This window comes from Lepeophtheirus salmonis, chromosome 14 (genome assembly GCF_016086655.4).
Source record: "Lepeophtheirus salmonis chromosome 14, UVic_Lsal_1.4, whole genome shotgun sequence".
Lineage (NCBI taxonomy): Eukaryota > Metazoa > Arthropoda > Copepoda > Siphonostomatoida > Caligidae > Lepeophtheirus > Lepeophtheirus salmonis.
Window position 1 is genome coordinate 30,816,084 of NC_052144.2, and position 8,586 is coordinate 30,824,669.

The window sequence follows — 8,586 nt, forward strand, 5'->3', positions numbered from 1 at the left end:
CATTTTAAAAATAAATTAAAATTGTGTATATATTGTTACATTTATTTTTTTAATATTATTTTACATCTTGTATATAGTAGGCGGATTCTTCGTGAGACGATCATCTCCGATGGCGATTCATGCCTGAAGTTAGTATCTTCCCATAAATGAATCTTAAACTAAAAAGCAAATGAAAGCTTTGCTCCAAACAAGTTAGAAAGTAGACACACAAACTCAAGGATAATTTTCATACTTTATTTAATTTAATTTATTATGGATATATATTTAATATATATATATCCTTCATCTGAGATAGGTAAACTATAAAAAGATAATAAATTTTAATGACTGTCTCTTTTGTAAGCTCCTCTTGCCTCTTGGAGGTCTCATCAATCTCTATCCCCTCCGAATCTACCATTTACCCTCTTTTCCGTCTAAAAAAAAGGAGCATTCCCTTTGCAGACCAGTATTGAGCTGTATCAACTTCCAATTTAACCCCATCTATTTCTTCACCTCCGGAAAAACCCAAACAAATTCTTGAATGAAGGGTTTAAAGATGGAGCCATGAAGTGTAATGATGAGAGGGGATTTCCTTAGGGGTTCTTCCGAGAAAGAAACTGCCGGTTCTTTGGCCCTGTGGCTCCGACTGTGTGAGCTCCCATGGTACTTGTACTGGGGAGGAGTGTAGGGGGGAAGGGGTGCAGCGCGCCACAATTTAATATATATGTAAAAGGTGTTGAATAGATAGCGTCTGTGTACTATTTATGATCAGGAGTAAGAAGCTACATTAAAAATAGTGGATGTGATGCCAAATTCGAGGGTATCTGGAGAAGTCGACGTCTGGATTCGACAGGCAGAGTTTGGCAAGATTTTTTTAAAGATATAAAACATGGCAGGAGGGGTTCCATTTTTTTTTGATGGAAGAGAATCCTCAGGATGCGATCAACTGGCCGACAAGGAGGACGCTATAAAAATTTTCGTGTACTGAAGAGCACTTTCTTGCTCAACCCATTTCCTGCCTACGATACAATTAAAGATAGAATATGGATTCCGGACGAGTCGGTCAAGGTCTTTCTGGTGGAGACGAAGAACCTAATTAGTGGAGTGTTCATGAGATGTGATTAGGTGTTGGTAATGACTTCCTAAATTATTTTTTCTATGCCATCAAAAAACCCGTTGCCCTCCATCCGGCAAGTTCCAGCGTTCCGGAAGTACTTTAAAATAAGGTCAAATTAATAAAAAAAAAATCTTATTAAAATTAAGGGATAATAAAAGAAAAACTTATTTTATAATTTTTTTGAACTTGTTGGTAATTTTTTTGACTCTCTTATGCAGTCGGTTTTGTAAGTAAAAATTGATGAAGTAGCTATTGAGGGCATACAAATATAATTAAATAATTATGGATTTTCTATTTATTCAACTATTTATATAATTAAATTTTTTAAAGAACAAGATACGAATGGCGATAAATATACATAGTTTTTAAATCTTTGAATAATCAGTAAATTACTTCATGAAATCAGACTTTTGAAAGTTTTTATTCAATTTTGATCTTGAGTGATTTGTAACAATCAATTTTTATCTCTTTCCTCTTTATCATATGTCATGAATCCTAATGATAATGATCCTAAAGACTTGAGAACAAAAAAAAAAAAAAACATTGTTCAGTTCGCCAACAACAAAAAAAAAAATTGTACACTCAAAAATGCTTACATTTTACAACAAATATGTATATATGTACTACCCTTTTCTTTTCTTTTTAATATGAAGCGATGAGCGTACAGCACGTTCGTTGCTTAACCCCATTTGAAGTAACATTTATTAATTTTTATTTTATATAATGAACTTTTCTTTTCTTTTCTTTTTTTAATATGAGCTTTACCTGCACACGCTTTTTTGTTAGAAATGAGTCCTCAACTCATATTTTATGCAGCTCTATAAAATTTTGAGGCGTATACAATATGCGTTGACTTAAAGGCTTACAATATTAAATTCATGTTTATATAAAGGATTATACTTATTGTCTTTTCTTTTTAACATTACAATCCTAAGATATACTTGAAAATGGCTTTACACTAGTAAAAATATCCTTAAATTAAAAAGTTTTTACTTAAAAGTTAAGAAAAAAACTAATTTTAAATTTGTATAGAATTCAGGGGCATCCGTAGGGGGTGGACTGGAGAGGCTGTAGTCCCCTTCAAGAAAAAAAAGAAGGGATTTTTCTTTGTATTAGAAATTTTTTGGTCATTTCATTTTTGAAATTACTCCTTAAAAATTTAATTTATCAAAAAAAATTAATTTTCTGTGAAAGATTTTTGAAATTTTTTTCATAAATTTAATATCTAAAAAATTTGTCAACATAAATAATTTTATGTGAATAGCTGTGGATTTTGAATTTAATTTTCTGTGTAAGGCTATGGATTTTCGAAATTTATTTCGAATAAGTTTAATATTTAATTTTTTTTAAGAAAAAGTATAATTTTGTACGTTTTAGTTTAAGAAAATTTCAAAACCAAGCCCCAAAAAAAAAAAAAAAAATATATATATATATATATATTATCCTCCAGACGCTTAGAATATGTTTTAATATTTTGGTCAAATTGAAGTTATCCTCTTAATAAATTATCTTCTGATAAGTCCATAATATTTAAGAGAAATTAAGTATATCTATTATAATAATTTTACATTGTTAAAACAGAAATAATTATGTATCAAAATGAATTGTGAGGTTGTGTTGTTATTTTTTTCCAAAAGTTTGATTAAATTGCGAACATGTATCATAAATTATTTTCAATAAAAATACATATTCTATATTATTGAGATGATAATTGTTTAATGATTTCACTTTCTGTAAAAAAATTAATTATCTTTTAAAATGGATAAGATATGAGGTGTTAAAATTTCAATTTATTGCATTTACTTTATTCATATCAGAAAGTTATTTCGTACTTCATTCAAAGTAAGAGCTCACCAAAAGAAGCTATTATTTATATAATTTTTCTTCTTTCCGTCTTGTAACTTGGTTTTTGGAAAAAATATTAAAATTTTTCGGAAATAAATTTCATAAACTTCATTTAAAATATTAAATTCAAATTTTTTTTCAAAAATCCATAGTTATTCTTAAAAAAAATATTTTTTTGGGTTGGTGGGGGTCTACATTCCCTCCAGGCCACCCTCCTGCAGACGCCCCAGAATATAATCAAGTTTCCTAAATCTGATACGAATTCATGAAAAGGTTATAAATTTATATATATTACTCTCTAAAAAACAAAGTTTCAAAAGAAAAGTGCAGTCTATTAATACAGTTTAAACAAGAAAAAATATGGTAATCTTTTAGGCAATCCTTTGATTTAGAATTACATATTTTTGTTGACTGTCTTATTATTCATCGTGATTATGGGGAATATAAATCTGTATATATAACTATACTGAATTATGACACTCTATGCAGACGAATTGCAACATTACACATATTTGGAACATAAATTAATACCTATTTTACCCAATTGTAAAATAAAAAAACAGTAAATTCACGATTCAATAATGTGTTAGCTAATAAAAAAGGCTTGTTCTACTCAAAGTTTGATATTATTAAGATTAAATTATTTGATTAATTCCTAATAATAATGGTTATTAAATGTTATCTTGAAATAATATTAATATTGAAATGTAGATTCGAAGTGAGTTTTGTCAAAACATAATTGGGTTTTGTTATCTAACAAATCCGATTGGTTATAAGTATTATTTATTCTTTTGTCTCTGGCTTAACAAGAATATTGTTTTATCCAAGCATAAATGGTCATATTTGTAGAGATTTGGAAAAAATAGAAGATATATATTTCAAAAATATGTCTCATTTATGTTTTGTTTTAATAAAATTAATCCAAGATTCCATTAATAAAATAATTCAAATTATCCTCATTTTATTTAATGAATGAGTTGTTACATTTTTGCGGAATGCAAAATTACAAATTCAATTCCAACAGTCTTTGAAATAGATATGATTTGTGCGATAAAGATATATTTATAATTAAGTAATGTATCCATTAATGTCTTACCTTTGAAAGAAAACACGGAACATTTAAGTACTATTGGGCTCACACAACCTCTAAGTATTATTATTTGAAGCAATTTGAATAAAGTTTTTTATTTTAAACCTTAAAATACCACCTGGGTCCATTAGACTATTATTTACTCTTCTGTTATTTTTTTACATTAATCGCAAAAATATGGGTATTATTAGTCTTCCTTAGTAAAGCATCATCCATAATGAAGTCGATAAAACGAAAATAAACAGATTCATATACAAAAAAACAAATAAGCTTTTTAATAATGAAATATTCCTTTTTTCAGGTGGGTAACTGATTATTTATTGGAAAAGCAACATATAATTTTTTTTTGAGCTTATTAGGAAAAATATATAGAGAGATAAGAGTTTAAATTAGTTAACATCTTATTTTTTGTAAGAATGTGATCTCTAAATATTGTATATCCAACCTCAAGAAGCTATTCGAATCATACTCTACAAATTAAATTTAAATTTTCAGTCCTTAAAATACTAAATCAACATTGACAATTTTAACAAAATAACAAACATCTAATAATCAATTCTTCTTAATTTATGGTTATTAATAATATTTTGTGATCTTGGCTCTGAATCCAAACATTTGAATTATGCAATCCTAAATCCATTTAACTAATTGTACAAATATACTGACTTAATGAAATAATCACATTATTATTGAAAGATCAATCGAAAAATAATTTTTCATATGAATTAGTTTTTTGAATGTAACTTACTAGATAATGATCTTCTACAAACACAAACTGAAGTTGATAAGTTTTATATTTGAAGTACAAATTCATCCGCTAAAATAATTTAGTTAAATAAAAATATTATTTCACCTTGAATACAGAAATGAATGCACATTTACTGCTACAATATTATAGATGCAACTATAATATTAAAAACAACAATTTTTGGTTTTAGACACATACAATCAATTCAAGATACATTTGACAGATTATTCAGTATTCTATTTGCTCCAGGAATACTATGTTTCTTGCGTTTTTATTTTCTTGTACATTAACAAAGGGACTTTTTAACTATGAAATTAGACGTTTTCTGTGCTATTAATTCAATCAATTTAAAAATCATCGTATAATTTTACTATGCACATAGCACTTGAAAACAAGGTCCATTGTATACATTAGTCTTCCTCCACCCTTATTGATGGTGAAGAGCAAAATTTGCAAATTATAATCCATTGGTATACAAGACATGAGAAGAAATCAATTCTTCAATTTTTGTAATCATAATTTTTAGTTCCACATAATAGCCTTTCTAACTTTCAAATAAGCTATGACGTTATGAATAACATCAACAATCTTAACTTTATTTGAACTCACAATATACACAAGCTTTGAAACTGGAAGCTTCTTATGATTGAGATAAGGATAAAAAGTAGGCTCTTACTCATAAAACAATCTTAATTGGATATTTGACAAATTATTGAGTTGATCGAAGGAGTGAAACGCGTCTATTTGTTTCATTTAATAATTCAAATGATTTACTGTGCCTTGCTTCTGAAGATACACAATACTTTTTTCTTCTTTAGCAAGATTAAGGAGTGTGTTTCGGGAACAAATATTTATGGAACTACATATATCATTTTTAGTTAGCTTCTTTTAATTAATCCATGACATTTAAAACGATAGGATTTGTTATCCGATAGGTTTTTCTTCAAAGTCATTATTTAAAAATGTAATGAGCCTACACTTGAATTATAGTAGGTGTCTAATCATTTCTACATATATATTTAGCCCATACCTTCCAAATATTTCGGAATGTCTTTCCAATCCTACAGCTTACAACACTGCATTAATAACAGTAGATACAAAGTCCTTATACTGCAAGTCCACGTAAAATATCAAGTCATGTCCAAGTCCTTGAATATTTTCATCGAATCCTCAGATTTCATTCAAGCTCATTCAAGTCCATAATTAAAATACAGGGTACATAGTGATATGGCTTTTCTTGAGAGCACAATATACTAACTTTGGAGTCAAAGAGTCTAAGTCAAGTCTCGATTCATTGATCGTCTTCAAAATATGGACTCAACTCCAAGTCGAGTCGCAAGACTTGAATCCACGTTCCCACCTCTGGCAATAATTAATCATTGTATCTTAAATTATACATTTATTATTACACGATTAATTATTATAATAACAATGAATAAATCATAAATAAGTGTATAGTAAATTAAAACTCCTCTTTAACTTTCAAGAGGTTAAAAGTGATCAGGTAAAGAGAAGTCTGATTGATTACTAATACTTACATCATGAAGTTAAATTAATAATTACGTTTGTATGCTTGTTAAAAGATTGAATTTTTGGTCGTATTGTTGCTATTTGTTGTATTGGGGATAAATGTTGGGGAGGGGAATAGATGGCTCTGGGGTTAATTGCTAGGGGGTAAAAGGTGGTAATTTGGTGGGGGAGGGGGTTAACGAACAGGGAATAGTTGGTCGGGGGTAAGAGCCCTACAACCAAAAATATATTGGTATATATCAAGGTTGTCCGCCGGATTATGTCGGCATATATATTTTTTTTTGGGGGGTTGTCATAATTTTTTAGAATTTTTTTTTCAAAAATCCACAGCTATTCACAGAAAATATAATTAAAAAAATGAAAAGTTAAATTTTTTTCGAAAAAAATTCAAAAATCTACAGATATTCACAGGAAATTATGTTTTTTAGATAAATATTTAAAATATTTTGGATATTTATATTTCCAGTTATACTTTTTTTGGAAAAAAACTTCAAAAATCCACAGCTGTTCAAAAAAGTTAGAAAACAAAAATTTTTATTTAAAAATATTTGATTTTTGTAAAAAAAAATTATTTCAAATATCAAATTTTTTTCTTCTGCTATATATTTTCACTGAATATAAAAATAATTGGACTATTTTCGCGTAGAACTTTTTCATCTTTTCGAAAAAAAATTATATTAAGAGCAAAAATTTCTTAATTAAGGGGAGGAGAGGCTACAGCTCTTCCAGCCCATCCCCTCTGGACGACCCTGCATATAAAGTAATGAGGCCACTAAGAAAAGTATGACAAGTAATCAAATTAAAAAAAATGTTCAAAATGAACCCAGTTGGTATTTTAAGGCTTATGTTCTGACACATATATTTGTTTCTAAATGCGTCTTTCGTCACTCTATTTGTTGTCATCAGCATGGCCTCGACTTCCTTGTTGTTAACATTATTGTTATTGGAATGTAGTGTGAAGATGTAATGTGCTTCCTGTAACAATTAAATAAGTTTGATAAAATTAAGTTTAGCCCAAAGTTAAATGGAATTAAATAATAATTTCAGAGGTATGTTAAAGTTCAACATTTCAGCTATCAAGTAGGATATTTATTATTTATTTACTATTTTAGATTTTTGGAACGCATTTTAATTTTTACTATTATTATTTCTAACACTATATGAAGAGTCGTCAATAACTACCCAAACGTTCTTTTAATCCTATCAGAGCTTTACTCACAAACAGCTCTTCTATAATTTCGTTGGATGGTAAAATGAGTGAACCCATTCAATTAAGAAAGAGCTGTAGACAAGGATGTCCAGTCGCCTCCTTGCTATTTATATCTCCAATAAAATAGGGGAGGGAGATTCCGTCTTGCTCTTGAGAGGTCTCAGATTTCAGACAGGACCAGATTTACGGCACAATTTCAAATTTCTACTAACAATATCAAATTTTATTATCCGTGCAAAGACTGCGGGTTTATATTCAACTCTACCCTGCACGCTTTTGCTGATTGCCCAGTTTTAAGAGTAGTCAAATATTTAATCCAATACAACGTTTGTGTGATAGAAGATATTTTTTCTAAATTAATAAAGGCAAATATATTATTTGGAGCTTATGAGAGAAATAAAAATACTTCTCCTGTTCACAAAGCCATGGAGTTTGCTTTTTTTTAATTTAATATTAAATCATTGATTGATAAAAAATTAGCTAAACTATTGACTCTCCATTAGATTTGGAAGAATTAAGAGCTATAATGATAGGCGCAGCTTCTCGATATTCAGCACTTTCTATCAAAATCCCTCTGTCATCACCTTCGTCGTGGGCATGGGCAGGAAATATCATCAAATTTGTTCCTTCGGGGTCCGTGCAATATTTGAATCTTATCAAGTCAAAATATAAGAAGAGATCGTCGTTTTTATTAACTTTAGCTGATGTTTAGCCTTTTTTTGAATATTATATAAGGTTATTGTACTTCAGAGGATTAAATATGAAATATAATTTTCATTTATGTTTTTTTAAACTGAAACTGAAAGAATGTTTAGAATTAATTATCCATAATCGTAAATGGGTTTAAGTGAAATCAAAGAGTCTTCTTTGTAGATTGTATTGACAGACTTGGAGAGGGAGGAACTCAGGACTCCCAATTCTTTGAAATAAAAGAGCATTTTTTTCTTTATGAATGACTTTGATTTTTTAATACATGTATAGGATGCTTCCAAACAAGATACGATTACTATTTATATGTAATAGCAGAATATAATATGTTTTACAGTCCAAACTATGGAAAATAAAGA

At 28.5% G+C, this 8,586-nt stretch overlaps 1 long non-coding RNA gene across 1 annotated transcript; it reads left to right on the forward strand.

Annotated features, from left to right (window-relative positions):
- Positions 1 to 7,221: 7,221 nt before the first annotated feature.
- LOC139907221 (uncharacterized) lies at positions 7,222 to 8,324 on the forward strand. Its single transcript, XR_011783677.1, has 2 exons — positions 7,222 to 7,358; positions 7,422 to 8,324. It is a non-coding gene; the product is annotated as an uncharacterized lncRNA (long non-coding RNA).
- The last annotated feature ends 262 nt before the right edge of the window (positions 8,325 to 8,586 follow it).